This window comes from Bombus pyrosoma, linkage group LG3 (genome assembly GCF_014825855.1).
Source record: "Bombus pyrosoma isolate SC7728 linkage group LG3, ASM1482585v1, whole genome shotgun sequence".
Lineage (NCBI taxonomy): Eukaryota > Metazoa > Arthropoda > Insecta > Hymenoptera > Apidae > Bombus > Bombus pyrosoma.
Genome location: NC_057772.1, coordinates 536,931 through 551,160, shown reverse-complemented (window position 1 = coordinate 551,160; position 14,230 = coordinate 536,931). Strand labels below are relative to the sequence as shown.

At 42.1% G+C, this 14,230-nt stretch overlaps 1 protein-coding gene across 10 annotated transcripts in view; it reads right to left on the bottom strand.

Moving 5' to 3' along the window:
• Positions 1 to 14,230, bottom strand: part of LOC122565716 (ras GTPase-activating protein raskol) — a 259,030-nt gene that overhangs the window by 182,601 nt on the left and 62,199 nt on the right. For 3 of the 10 annotated variants that reach the window (XM_043721973.1, XM_043721974.1, XM_043721978.1), the window contains exon 1: positions 2,063 to 2,610. The exons of 5 other annotated variants lie outside the window; for them this stretch is intronic. The gene's annotated coding sequence lies outside the window, so the exon portion shown is untranslated. Of the gene's footprint in view, positions 1 to 2,062; positions 2,612 to 14,230 lie in introns of those variants that run through there. 2 more of the 10 variants (XM_043721971.1, XM_043721972.1) reach the window with 1 other exon arrangement.

Here is a 14,230-nt window from a genome sequence, read left to right as displayed (position 1 = left end):
AATTTTCCATGAATAAATTTAATTAAACCTTCGGTAAATACGCAAGACGTGTATATATTAAAAGAAGAAAAGAATGTTGCCATCGGGTTTGCTTAATCCAATTAGTTGAAATCTATTGATTTAAAATTGATTAAAAGGTTTCGGATTCGACTATTTCGATAATATTCCTTTAAATCTATATTGTATTTTTACTCGCATTCTACATTTACAAAATTTAAGAGAATAAAGAGTTTAATACCGACATATTTAATTCTAATAATACAGTACTTTTATATAAAAATTATTCCGATTCGACGGTTTCAATATCCGTTATAACTGAGACTGAGTTAAATAATAACGCTTGGAGTGTAATCAATTGTCAAAAAATTTGATAATACGAAAAAGGCGAACGAACAAATATTCCAAAAAGCGAAGGGCGACGTGAAAATGCGCAACAAATGACCAAGCATCGATCAGAACGAACAATCTCTATGAAATAAAACGAACATTGGAATCGACATTTATTACATTTTCGTTACTTCGCTACTAATATATTTTTACAATTTCTACCCAATTTGCACATCGTTAATGATCTGATCAATATTTTCAAATTAATTAGATATACCTATGTGCTCGCAGACAGAAACATACGCGATAATTAATTGAATTTATATTTATTTCTTTCGTCTTATCTCGCTTTACCAACTAATTTCAGGAACAGGAAAGCAACGAAACCATCGATATATGAATAAAATAATTTACCGCTTCCATTTATTTATCGACCTTCCAATACTTCGAATTAGAAAATAACGATACAATTTCGTCGTTTCAAATTGCTATTACATACTTTTGATAAATCATTGTTTTGTTCGATTTTAAACAGCAATATCGTAAATAAGACGACAGGACGGAATGCAATCTCGTTTCTTTGTCGTTCAATTTCAAAGAGAAAGTGCCTAACCTTGTTTACCACCTATGAGTAGGTGGTATGCTTAATAATAAAGTTGTATAATTATAAAGTTGGTGAAACTCTTTTAAACCTAAGGAGTTTTAAGAAAGACCGACAGATATATGCAAATCCTTTGACATATACGATATTATAAAGGGGAAAAATAATCAAACGTTTCTTCAAAAGATAACACCATCACAGGGAAACGTTCTCGGGTTGCCTCGGATACCACCACAACGAGGATTTAAATTTGAAAACGGTCGGTATATAAACACGCGGGTGAAATAAAGCATTTATATAAATAACCATTCGCGTAGATACTCGACCGCGGTCAGCTACGTTTAATTATGCAGAACCTCGCGAGATCCATTTGCTCGGCAGAAAGCGACGCGTCAATTTTATTCGATGCCCTCCGCCCATCACTGGCAAATCGTATTAATCTTCTTTACTTTACATTAGCGACGATGGTATTTACATTCAGATGCTATAAGGAAAAGTTGATCGAACTGAACTTAGCTACGCCACGAACGTAAACACGTTCCGTATAATTATTCTGTTTACAGGCATGGATAAACTTCCTACCTCTTAGAAAGGGAGTTTGTTAGAGAAAGAACAGAGTATGTATGTATCGATGCATGCACCTATTATACATGTACGGGAGAACTATGTATAATGTTGGGAAAGAAAAATCGAACGTTATTCATGGACGAAGAGTCGATGAATAGATTTTGAAGTTAAAACTTTGCGAAATATTCTTTCTCTTCGTTGGTATACACGCGTATACATTACGAATACACGATTGGTTATCGATGAGTCTAAGTTTATCCGTCTTGAGAATACTTCGAAATCTGTGAAAATTGAGGTCATAATCGATCGATAGGGGAGAATGAACCTCGATTCGTTGAATTGCAAATGCTTTCGATAAATGTAGTTTCCGATCTAATAACACGTTTAATAATACAGACTAATTTTCTAACCTGTACACGCAACGTTAGTTGAATTCCGCTAATTTTCTAGGATACTTTAGGATCGATTTTATTTCACGACGACGAGTATACCGGTTAAAACTCCACAGCGTTTCGATATGCCTCGGAAGATCATCACGTGATCAAACAGTCCGTCAGAAATACGTACATCGATTGGCAGTTACCTGCAGCGAAGCGTTACGACGAGCCGCGGACGTCGCGTCGCGGCGTCGTCCGAATATTTCGAGCGTAAAACTCGGCGAGCTTTTTTCTCCAGCGCTGTCGCCGCGATCAAGATAAACGCCCGAAAAACTTGGGGTTCAAGGACTTTCGACCCGGAGTCAACGTACACCAAGACATACCGACACGTCGCTCCGAGTTCTTCCGATTAAAACATCTCACATCGAGAAAGACCGCACAAGTTACCGGTTTTTCGTCGTTGGATACGATCCGCAGGATGGAAATTATCCGAACGAATCACGTACGATCACGAGAACCACCAAAAACACTGTCACACCACCGCGCGAACATACGACGACACTACGAACGAGTGGAACCGGATACTCGAACCACTGTACACACGAATGCGCCACTTACCGCGCGTGATTCTTTCGAAACGCTTCGAAACGGTGACAGGCGAGCGAGAATTTTCAACGGCAGGACGGCCAACTTTTTGAATGGTCACATTTTCCCGCTGACCGGCTACTCGAACGGGAACGCACGACATAGACGCGATGCTTGCTTGCCGCAAACTGACAACGCGGGACAATGCTAACCGGCCGAGACCGCCCGACCGCGCACGGAAATGGCCGACCGAGCCGCGAGTATTACGTGCGTCGCGTCGACCGATTGACGGACGCGGGGCTATTGATATTTCCATGCTTCTGCTAATCCTTTCTGTCGGCGGTTGAACCGACGCGAATTAAATTCTTTCCTCTCCTGAAAAATAGAGATGCTCTCACAGGTTTCCTCCTCTCTTCGACTTCTCGAGCGCGAAAGGCCAGCTAATTAGCGGCTGTGTGGAAACGTCTCCGTTCTACCTGTCTTTTCGCGATTACGCACGATTACGCACGATTACCCACGATTACACACGATTACACACGTGTTCTCCCATATACATACAAGAAACCAACACAAATTTCCTTTTCGAAATCTTTCATGGTACGTACATATATCCGTACATTTATACAACTATGGACTTTAGATATTTCGCTATTAAAGTTTAAATGTATACTGAAATAGACTCGTTCTTTCGATTTTACGTTCCATACTTGAATTCTACACTTGAAATGTTTCATTGTTGATAGAAACGATGATGACAATTATACGTGTAACGACGCTGTATAACACACATATTCTACAGCGAAACGTAACATTATAGACTTGCAAACTAGATGACATATAGTTTGCGAAGATGACACATTTTTATCAGAATTTTGAACCGACAAGGGTACGACGGATTTCAGTGTTTTATTCGTCATTAAACCATCCCGTCGTCGCTATCTCGCGGTCAACTCTTTTTTCTCTTTGCCATCGTAGATGTCACGGTGACAAATGGCACGAGGTATACTCGAGGTTAATGACAAACTTTCTTCGCTGTATCGAATGGAAGAAGAAGAGGAAGAGCGGTAAATTTTATTCGTTTCCAATTTCCAAGAACCACTGTTGCGCGCAAAATAGCTACTATATCGCCAGCCATTGGATCAAGATGTACAAAACGAACAATTTTATGGAACGGAAGATGAAGCGAGATAAAACAAATACAACGATTCGTACGAAGAATGGGAAAACGCTGGGGAGAGGAGGGGAGGAAACAAGAGAAAGCGGTCGAACGTTAGAAAAATACGTTGAACGAAATGCTTGAAAGTTCGTTTATTTTTATTTTTACGAATAAACCACATTTTTCATGTATCGTTCGTTGCGTGAAAGAAGCAAAACGTTAAAACGATTAATAATCCAACATGCCGTGCCACGTCGAAAATTCTAACCGGATCGCTTAACGAAACTATGGATTAACTTAACGAAACTTTCCACGATTCTTCGCGCGGCGAAAGGTATTTTTATATCGCCAGTCAACGTTCTTCCAAAATCACGTAGGAAGAAGCTAGCGTCTAAATACACGTGTAATTTTCAATTTAGTTGCAGGCAACGAATCGATGGAAATAAGGTTTCACTTTTACTCGTTTTATGATCTGATTTGTCCGACAACTCATCGACTCATCCAGCGATATCAATTTGTTCGCGTATATGATTGCTTTTATCAGACGTTACAAGACACGTACATGACATCGTATATCTGGAATGTATTATACCAAGAGGCAGGTTGGTTCATCCGTTACACGCTCGATATCGATGGTATTAGAATCAAAGATTTCGTTCCATCCGCGGATACGTAGGTGCCTTCGGCGTGCACCGGATAGAGACGTCTACGTTGCCGCGTATCGGCCACTCCTAAGTTATACAGTTAGCGGCAGCAGTCAATGCCGATAAACCGGTCGTGAAAATAAAGCATTTGAAATTAGCCAGACGAGCGTGTTCTTCTTCCCGTGCACGCGCACCAAACGAGGAACGGCCAGAGGAAAGGCTTGGAGGAAGTGGAGGGACTTTGAAGTCGAAAATAGCCAAAAATCCAGCGGCCTGCACAGACTAACGCGGTTCTCCGCGCTACGCGACGGCCTCTTCCCTCACGGTCGCCATGGCTAGAAAAGTAACGGTGCCCAACGATCGTTGAACTTGCTACGATGTGACGGCCGGAGCCATTAAAGACAGGCCAAACAGAATATGGGATTCATTGTCAGCGCGAGAACGATCGTTCGACTCGGCTGACTCGGGGAACGCCGCGCTGCCTGCAGCCTTCTTCCTCTCTATCTGACCGTGCCGCGCCGAGAACATAACGATGCGATAAGATACGCGAATTTATTGAAGTGTAAAGCCTGCAAATTATCAACCACCGCACGGCCACGACGACGACCACGACGACTGGTCTTCGGCTATTGGCGGAGTTTATCGCGATCCGTGGAACGGCCAATATAACTGGAGGAAAGGGTACGCGAACCAGCCTCCGCGAAGATTGACGCGATGATATTCAAGACTGCACAAGACTTACAAGTTGCGTAATACGTAGAGTAGTCGCGATCTGCGTTTAGACGGTAGTAAGACCAGCGATACGTGTGTGCTTCGAGTTCGAGCGATTCGAGCGGTTCGAACGGTTCGAGCGGTTCGATCGATAGCTTGGCGGTTAGGTTAACGATTTTGTCAATCGAGCACAGCGGTTTTTTTCTATCTATTATCTATCCTTTGAGAATAGCTTCATACAGGACGAAACTTGCACGAAACTAAAGCACGTTGTATCTTCGAAAGGGAAAAGATTTTTTTCGGTGACTGCTAACTTCGATATTAGTTGCGAACAATAGGACAAGGAATTGTTGTCTTTCGAGTATCGACTATCAAGGTGTTCGATAACCCGTTTTATCAGGAACTTAAAAAATTACGGAAAGAAACATAACTCGTAGGTTAAATGGGGGAAAGAATAATGGGAAAATTATCTTTTTAACGTGTCCAAAGAAAGCTCACCTTCGATTTAATCACCATCGTTAAGGATGCACATTGTTTCATCTTGCTCGTGCAGATGCGAAATAACGTATACCACGTATGTGTACTTTGTATCTTAGTTGCCATCATCGAACGAAACTCATACCCGACGTATTGCGCAAAGTCATGAATATTTATACCCACGGTACTACTGTACCATCGAACGTCTTCCCCGGAAAAATTCGCCACGACGAGAATCGAAACGGTCGCTACCCGCGTTAATGACAGACATTAACGCGTGTATTAACGAAAATGACTGACAATAACGTCTCATTGTTCTTGCGACACGACCGTAGCGTTGTGTCTAAAAGTGGTCATTCCACTTTCTAATTCCATCTAACGAGACGACGAGCTTTTATAAATTCTATTATCCGCAATCGGCCTGCAGCGTCGCAATTATCGGTGAAATTTATTACCGTCTACCGTGAGCGAGGACAATTCGGGAGGGATCTATCTCCGATGTCGTCCGTCGAGCAACATATCGTCGTAATAAGATGCTTCTTCGCGTAATACGTCCGCCGTTTATAAAGCGTTCGCGTTAAATAAATGGCGGGCGCAAATTACGGGAAGTAATCGTGTGTCGTTCGAAGCGATCGTCTTCGCGATAACAGCACCAGCGCCCGTTTACAACGGACAAGGTGTAGTTCGTGTAACTTTTAAAAACCTTTTTATCGATCTGTAACGACCATGCAGCTAGCTTTTTGTACCCTTCCTCGGCCCCTCCTTGTCCTTTTCCTTTTTCTCTTTTACGCCTTTACGTCGAATATTCGATCTTGCCTGTCAGATCGACGAAAGGTATCGCGTGTACGAAGCGCGAGCGATTTGTTTTAAGCCAGACGTCATTAAGCCAAATTTAATTAAAACGTGTTATTGTAGAGCAACCAGTGTATACTGGATTAGGCACGTACGTGTACGAGTAGGAATATGTGCGGCACGTAAACGCGCGTGATCGTTTTGCCATAAGGATCTTCCATTCACTAACGCACCGGCGAGAAAATCCATGGAATATACCGTATAAACAACTTTCTGCCACGACCAAGTATCGAACAGTGCCATCGATAAGTGTGCCTGCTGTTCGCTCTCTACATTCATATGCAACCTGATTCTACTGACCGATGCCACTTACACCCGGACCTAGATATTTTACTGTTGGATCACCTTACTCCACTTTGCCATTTTATCTACGTCGATTTTAGTTAAAATAAACTTTACTTATTTATCGGTTAAGCATTAACGCGTAATAATGGCAATGCGTTACTAATTGAAATTGAATCGTGAATTTAGATAACGTACATTAGGTAAAAGTTCATTAACGGATGTGTACATTTATCATTGTTATAGGCGAAAGTGTGCTACTTTTTAGAACAGTTGCAATGCTTTTATTAGCAGCAATTGTACATGTTTAATGACAAGCGCCAAAAGTCTAGATTTCTATCGGAATCGTCGTCCACTTCGTACTCTTATCTCTCTCGGTCAAGATCACAGCAAAAACAAAAACAAAAATGAAAACAAAAGCCCACGCACATCGAAACCTCATTTATCCGAGGTGTATTTAGAAAAAGTCGGCGGTACGATTAACAAGTAGCGTCCCCAGTAGCGTAACGACCCAAATTACGCGACGCGCGTATCCGACACAAGGTTCACCGGATGTTCAAGTAGCCAGTAAGCGCACGCGATACTCGAGCTATCGACGGAATCGTGACACGGTGGAAAATATCGATGATTAACGGAACAACGCGGAAACTTTGACAGGCTGGGAACATTCAGCGCGCTACCTTTTCAAACTTCCACGCGAAACGGCTGTACGGAGGAAAGAAAAGGACAAAAGTGGACGAGAGGTTGACGGAAGGAGGACAGGAGCATCGGGTCGGCCTCGTAGGTTTCCTCGAGGGCCTACAATTCATCCTCCCGATCGTGTGCCCGGATTCCGCCAACGCTCGCGGCATTCGTATTTCATGCCATGCATGCGCAGCAGATATACCAAAGAGAAACGAACGGTTGAGAAAGAGGAAAGAAAAGGAAAAAAAAGATAAAAGACGTTGGTGGAGAACACGCGAGAACGCGAACAGAGCAGACGGATGCGATGAACGGGAAAACGAAGGAGGGGAGCTAGGTCGGCATTTCAAATCACTCGGCTGGCTCGCGCGTTTGAATAAATCTAACGGTGAACATCCGCGAGGAGATGCGAAACGAAGCAGTCACGGAGTGGACGATGAAACGGTTGGATTTGGAATTGGAGAATCAAACTAGTTGGAAATCGAAGGAAACTAGTCGACGCTTTAAAATCGGAGTAGTAAATATCCAATCTATACCTATATCTAAATTGCGATCTCTCATCAGGTTGTAATCTCCGTTATCGCTATCTATATTTAAACGACTTGGAAAATTAATTCGCCCGACGAATGACCAACAAATTTGGAACCGTTGCCTCCTGTTACCAACAATTTTTTCTTACAATTTCTACTACGAATGTCCACGTTGATATGTATTTATACACGTGATATCTATTCTATTCTAAAAGCAAATTGCTCGAGCGAGAAAGATTCGCCTCGCCTCGTGAAATCGATCTCGATCTTACGTTAGTAGAACCGTATGGCTGTGGCAAATTTATATAATCGGCGACGTCGCGTGTAAACGGTTCTTAAAGACTCTTGCGCGTGTTGCGCTAGGATGCGTGGGGAAACGCGCACTGGATGTACACGCTGCTACCGGTCGGCAATACGACTTCCCTCGATGCTCGCGGCAGCAATAAAATCTCCTACGGATTCGGACTTTCTCTCGGTTTGACAGGTGGATCGGCGAGATTCGTTGCGCGACGTGTTAGAAGAGGGAGGGTGTAAAGCAAGGTTGTAAAGAAAGGTAGACACGGGAACGATGGATTTGACAGATTTTGAATCTATAATATAATTATAGAATATGAAATAAAATTATATCGACGAAAAAGTTTACCCACGATACAAAGAAACGTACCTAGCATCTATATCGAACAAACATAAAAATTCCAGATTTGCTTTATAGGGCACGATACGTCTACTTGTCGATACAAGCTCTATCGATAAACGTCAAGGTTTTCGCAATACGTATTTCTACCGCCACGTAGAGGCGAACGCGACATATGCATATGCAGTTTCAATATCATAGCGATCGAATAAAAGTACAGAGAAGTATCGATAAAAGGAGAAAGGGTCGTAAACTCTGTCCGGATATGAATTTTCGAGAGAAAACAAAGCGATCTGAGAAAATTCAATAAAGGATAGGGTGGCATGGTCGGAAACAGACCTACAGATGAAACAGAATTCGCTCGTGCGTGCTCGCGATACTAAACGAAAGCGCGTTAATTGCGGATGTAACTGGCGCGGCGCGTTGCGATTCTTTCATTAGTCCCGTTTACACGGCCAACGAAGCGGATAAGCGTCGATTGAATTATATTTTCGCCTTCGTTGTAATATAACAATCCCGCTACTCCCCTTTACGAAAAAATCTACATCTCGCGGTGTAGAAATAGAGACGAGTTTCGAATTCGTAGTCGAACGACCATTCGCACTTTCACGAACGACGAAAGTAAGTGTTAATTTTTTGTAATAAGATCGCGCTTCGATCTAGAGTAATTTTCGCACTCGACTAAAATCGAATTGCAGAAACTGGGTACGATCGGATCAAATAATTTCGAGAACGATTCGGCAAATCAGGTAATCAAAGTTCTACGATGGTTGCAAATTTTAAATCATTTCGTATCGCAAATCTTAATACTACGCTAATCGTACACGCGACGTTATACATATACATGTTGGTGCCATTGCACGGCACGAAATCCAGACATACCAGCGGTACTCGCTGGCATCTAAAATTTATCTCTACATTTATCGTTAGCGTGTATAACACCGATTTTATATTATAATTTAGTACCGGCGCGTATTTAACAAACAAACACTCGTATAAAGACATTTGGTATTCTTACCGAATAGCGAATATTATTCAGTCTCGGTATAAATTAATATCGATAGGTATACAGGATTTTACTATTTAAGTGAAATGATTCTCGTATCTAGTAACGTAATACAAACCGGACAAAAACTTGTGACTTATTCTTGCCGTAAAAACGATATAATCAATATAATGCCTGTAATAGAAAAACGATCGATAGCAAGCGTTACTTTAATATCGTAACGATCTAGATCATTTTATAAATTTACGTAAATTTAGCTTGATTTCAAATTTTCTAATTAATCGTGGTAATTGACTAATTCTAATAATAATAATTATGGAAATTATGGAAATATGGGTATCTACTATGTATCTACGTAAAGAAAAGAAAGTAAAGATTACGTTGGACGAATAATCCTGTGCGTACGATCGGTCGAAAATATCGCTGAGAAAAGACGACCAATCGTTAACGCGTGTACAAAGCCGGGTGTAACCCGCAATCTCACGGGTTACGCATTACACAGGTGTGAATCTGGTTCACTGGTCGAAGCAAGTCAAAGGGAAATATCGGAGATCGCGAGCTCGTGTAACGGGGGACAAGGACGGTACGACACTAGTCCAGTCGGCCTCGAAAACCTCCGTATGCCGTTATTATTCCACGGCACCCGTTACTCGGCGACTCGGCGACTCCGGCGACTCCGGCGACTCCGGAGACTCGGCGAGGGAATAAAAAGAAGAGCGTGCCGCGGAGTCACTAGGTTTATGTTTATAGTTCATACCTCGCGTATATGCCGTGCCGCGCCGGTCCAACGTTTCTCGGTCCGTTCGCCGGTCAGGGCTTTTTGCCGATGATCGCGTGCTGCTCTCGTATCTCGTAACCGGACAGGATACTGGACGCATTTCTTCGGAGAAAACGAATGAAATTCATCGCAAGTATCTTTCGAGTATTCCATTTACAATTTATCGGGATAATATGAGGATATCTGAAAGAAGGGAAAAGTACCAAAAGGATAGGAATCGAATCTCAAGCGACGCGAGAAAGTTTGTAAAGTATCGAGAATTGAAACATTAGAATATTAACGTAAAAAAGAAAAAAAGTAATCCAACTATACGGAACTATACGCAAGTGAAAGTATTTCCCTTAAAATATTCTCGGATATCGAATGATTCATCTACGTTTCTGTCCAACCACCACCTGTTTTCCCCGCTTTGCTTTTCCTTTTTCGTTCGCACTACGATCAACCCGTTTACGCTCACCGTTGCTATTACCAGCATCAACAAGAAATATTTCGACGCGAGCCGAATCGCTGAATCCTCCGCAGAGACATTTTCCTTCCCTTCCTCGTAAGCACCAGCCCATGGAAGTTGCCACCGTCTAGTCTGCGAGCCGGCCGCGGTCGGTGTCGTTTTTATTTTTCTTGCCCCGTTCCGTTCGCCACGTTTCTTTCCCCTGGCGATGCCGGAAAGAAATTACCGAATACCGCGGGCGCGACGTTGGAGAGAGAAGTTGGAAAGGGCCGCGAGTCCTTAGCCCGGAATCATTTAAGACAGGGGAAATGCATCGTAAACCAACGACTTTTCTCTCCGTCCTGTCCCGGCGAAAGGAACGAAGAACTTGCGTCGTCGCTCCGGTCCGCGAGACGTGGTCGATAGAGCTCCGCAAAACTTTTTCTCTCCTCTTTTCATCAACGCGACGCATTTCCTGCAAAGTTATACGATATTGGAAGGGCACGAAATCTTATACTCGACATCTTAATATCTTAAATAACGTTTAATCTATAATAATAATGTTTATAACGTTAATAATGTTTATAAGCGCATTTACACGAAACAACGATTAAATGAAACCGTCCGACTAACTCTGTGAAACTTAGTTTGTGGCGCAGTCGCGATATACGTAGTTTCGATTCGCGTGACGCGAAACGACCGGACGAAGATTAGCGGACCGGTAATGAAACGAAATAAAAAGTGGGCGAAAAGGAAGAAATATAAAAAAGAAAGCTCGAGTGACACCGGTCGTCGTAGATCAAGCCGAGTCACCGTGGCATGCGTAAGGCGTAAGCGGCTTTCGCCGACCGATATCATCGGCGCTACATGGACTTAACGTGGGTGGCAAGAAGACCATGTTACGTGTGTATGCCGATAGCGTGTTCCTCGTTGTCCTCGGCATCCAGGTGGATTTACAGGACCTCGCGACACGTGATACGTACTACACACAGCACGAAAGAACGATGGAAAAACAAAAGGAGAAATGCGAGGGGGACAGGAAAAAATGAATCCTACCGGTCAGCCTTGGGTATCGAATTCGACCAGTCGATCGCTACCTTCCATCCAAAGGTATTACGCGTATACGCACTCGAGCCTTGAGTGCAATCGATATCGGCCCGATCGCATGTTACAACGAGTGTTTCGGTTTACGAACGACTACCATGGTTTCACGACGACGGATGAATTTTTATTTATTTTCAATAGCGCTCGAGTTCGCCAACGGAATAGAGCTTGTCACGGAGACAGCCTCTTTCCACGTTACACCATTCCCTGATCGATTTATTTACTACGTGTGGAATGTTATCGGCAACTCCTTTATCTGTAAAATTAAAGATCGGTAAAATCCAATCGATGTTAACTATTTTCTTTTACGTTTTATTTTCTTGTTACTCGTATATACGTTTACGCGCTAGAAGAAAAGGAAAGATTTTTTAACGAGAAAGTTATTACTTATCGCATGTTTCAAATATCGACATCACGAGTGCCTAATTAAGCACTCAACCCGTCTTTGCCGATTCTCCAATTGATAGTTAAGGAGCTCGTTGGAAAAGAATCGGTGCTAAAAATAAAATATTCGATTGATTTTTTTTTATAAACCGTGTCGAGAAACATACATGTATATCACAATATAGTTGTACAGTCGTTGTAAAAAGAAAATTGAATATATCACAGGCACACAAAAAATAAAACGATTTAAATAATTTTCGCAAACGATGCGGCAAGAACATAGGATGAGAAAGACACGAGAATGGACTGACGGATTTATCAAAGAAACGTTCACTTGGGAATAACGATATTCGCGCGCATTGTTACGAAACAAAACGTTAATTGAAGAAAAAAGAAACAAAAAGAGTAAAAGAGTAAAGAAAGCAAAAGAGAAGGAAGGAAACAAAGGGGTTGGAAGTTATTTCACTAAAGCATCGCCAGTCGTCTACGAGACGAGTTTTAATTTCGCACCGGTTAACCGGTATGCTTTTGTTTTTATTTCCATGGAAAACAGCTTAACCGTAGAGCTTTTTAACGCCCCTTTTTCGCCTCGAACCATCGTGCTTAAAAATTACATATTCACCTTGCGACGATACATGATCTTCCGACGCTTTTGTCTTATCTTGTTTCGTTCACACTCTTTTTTATCGGCGGCGCGGGTTAATCGCCGATAAGAACCATCCTCTGTTTTATCGGCTCTAATTTCGAGAAAATGCTTAAACCCGTTCACCAGGTGTCGTACGTTATCAAGGTGATGTTACGAACCTTAGCATAGCTGAAAACAGCTGAATAAACGCCACATGATTCTTCGATCGAGCTTCTAAATTATTAAAATAATAATACATTTTTTGCTATACTTTTGCTCCGAATAAAATTATCCGATTAAAATTCTCTTTTTCTGTTACAAGGCATTTCTGGCAAAGTAGAATGTTCGCTAACGATAACCGGCGCGCCAATCATACCGACGTATGCAGGCTTTTTATTTTTATTTCTTTAATGGATAATTCTAAGATAATATACGCGATATTTTACTTCACCCTTTGAATTAAGAATAAAATGTAAAATCTAATTAAAGTTGGAAAAACGAATAACGAAGGGAAGAGAAAAAAGATAAAAATAATCGTATTCAAAGAGAATATAAATAATTATAATATGTTCGAACAAAATGATTTTATTCGTGAATGAAATTCTCACGTTCCGCGAATAAATATTCTCACGCAATTCTGGTTCTAGTTAATGGATGAGAAATCACGCATTCTCGCGCCAACTTTACGCACGCCGCACGAGAAACGGTCGACGAACGATGCAATTTTTTCCGCGTTTCTCGTCGTCGTCGTCGTCGTCGTCGTCGCGTCGCGTCGCGTCGCGCGCCATTTTTCGGCGGGGCCCGATAGGATTTCATCGCGTCGCTCAAAGCGATGCAGGCTTTTCGCATCGACGAATAAAAATCGCGTACCGATGCATGACGGCGAAACGGAAAAGAATATTATCCGTTCATGCGCAGGCGATCGCATAAATCCTAATTCGCCGTCGAACGATGAACTGAGAAATCCGCGCGTTGTGCAAGGAACGCAAACCTTCAGCGAAATAGCATTCTTTGACGCCAGACAGGCCAATCGGATCGTCTTAGCTCATCGAGAAATCAATAGAGGTCGTTATTTTCGCTAACAAGTGCAATTACTCGCAATTTTCTAACTTGAAAGCAAGCGTATCGATGATTCTTTGACGACTATTTACAAGAGACGGGAAATAGGAAAATTGAAAGGAATAATAAACCTTGGTACTTTTAGCGCTGAAACGTAATATACGTTTACATGATACGAATCATTCCTTGACAAATGTTCTTTCACGACACACGAACTGTGCCATTATAAACAGGTAGAAATCATATTATCGCATAATCATATTATAGCAAATTCGATGAAAGAATACCTTGTACGAAGTATTGACATATTCGGAACCAGACGGGTATCAAACATCGGCGAACTTTACGGATCAATGTCGCGCCTTCATTCTCGGTACACGTTACACGTCTCTTACTACGATACCGCGGTTTATCGCTTCCGAG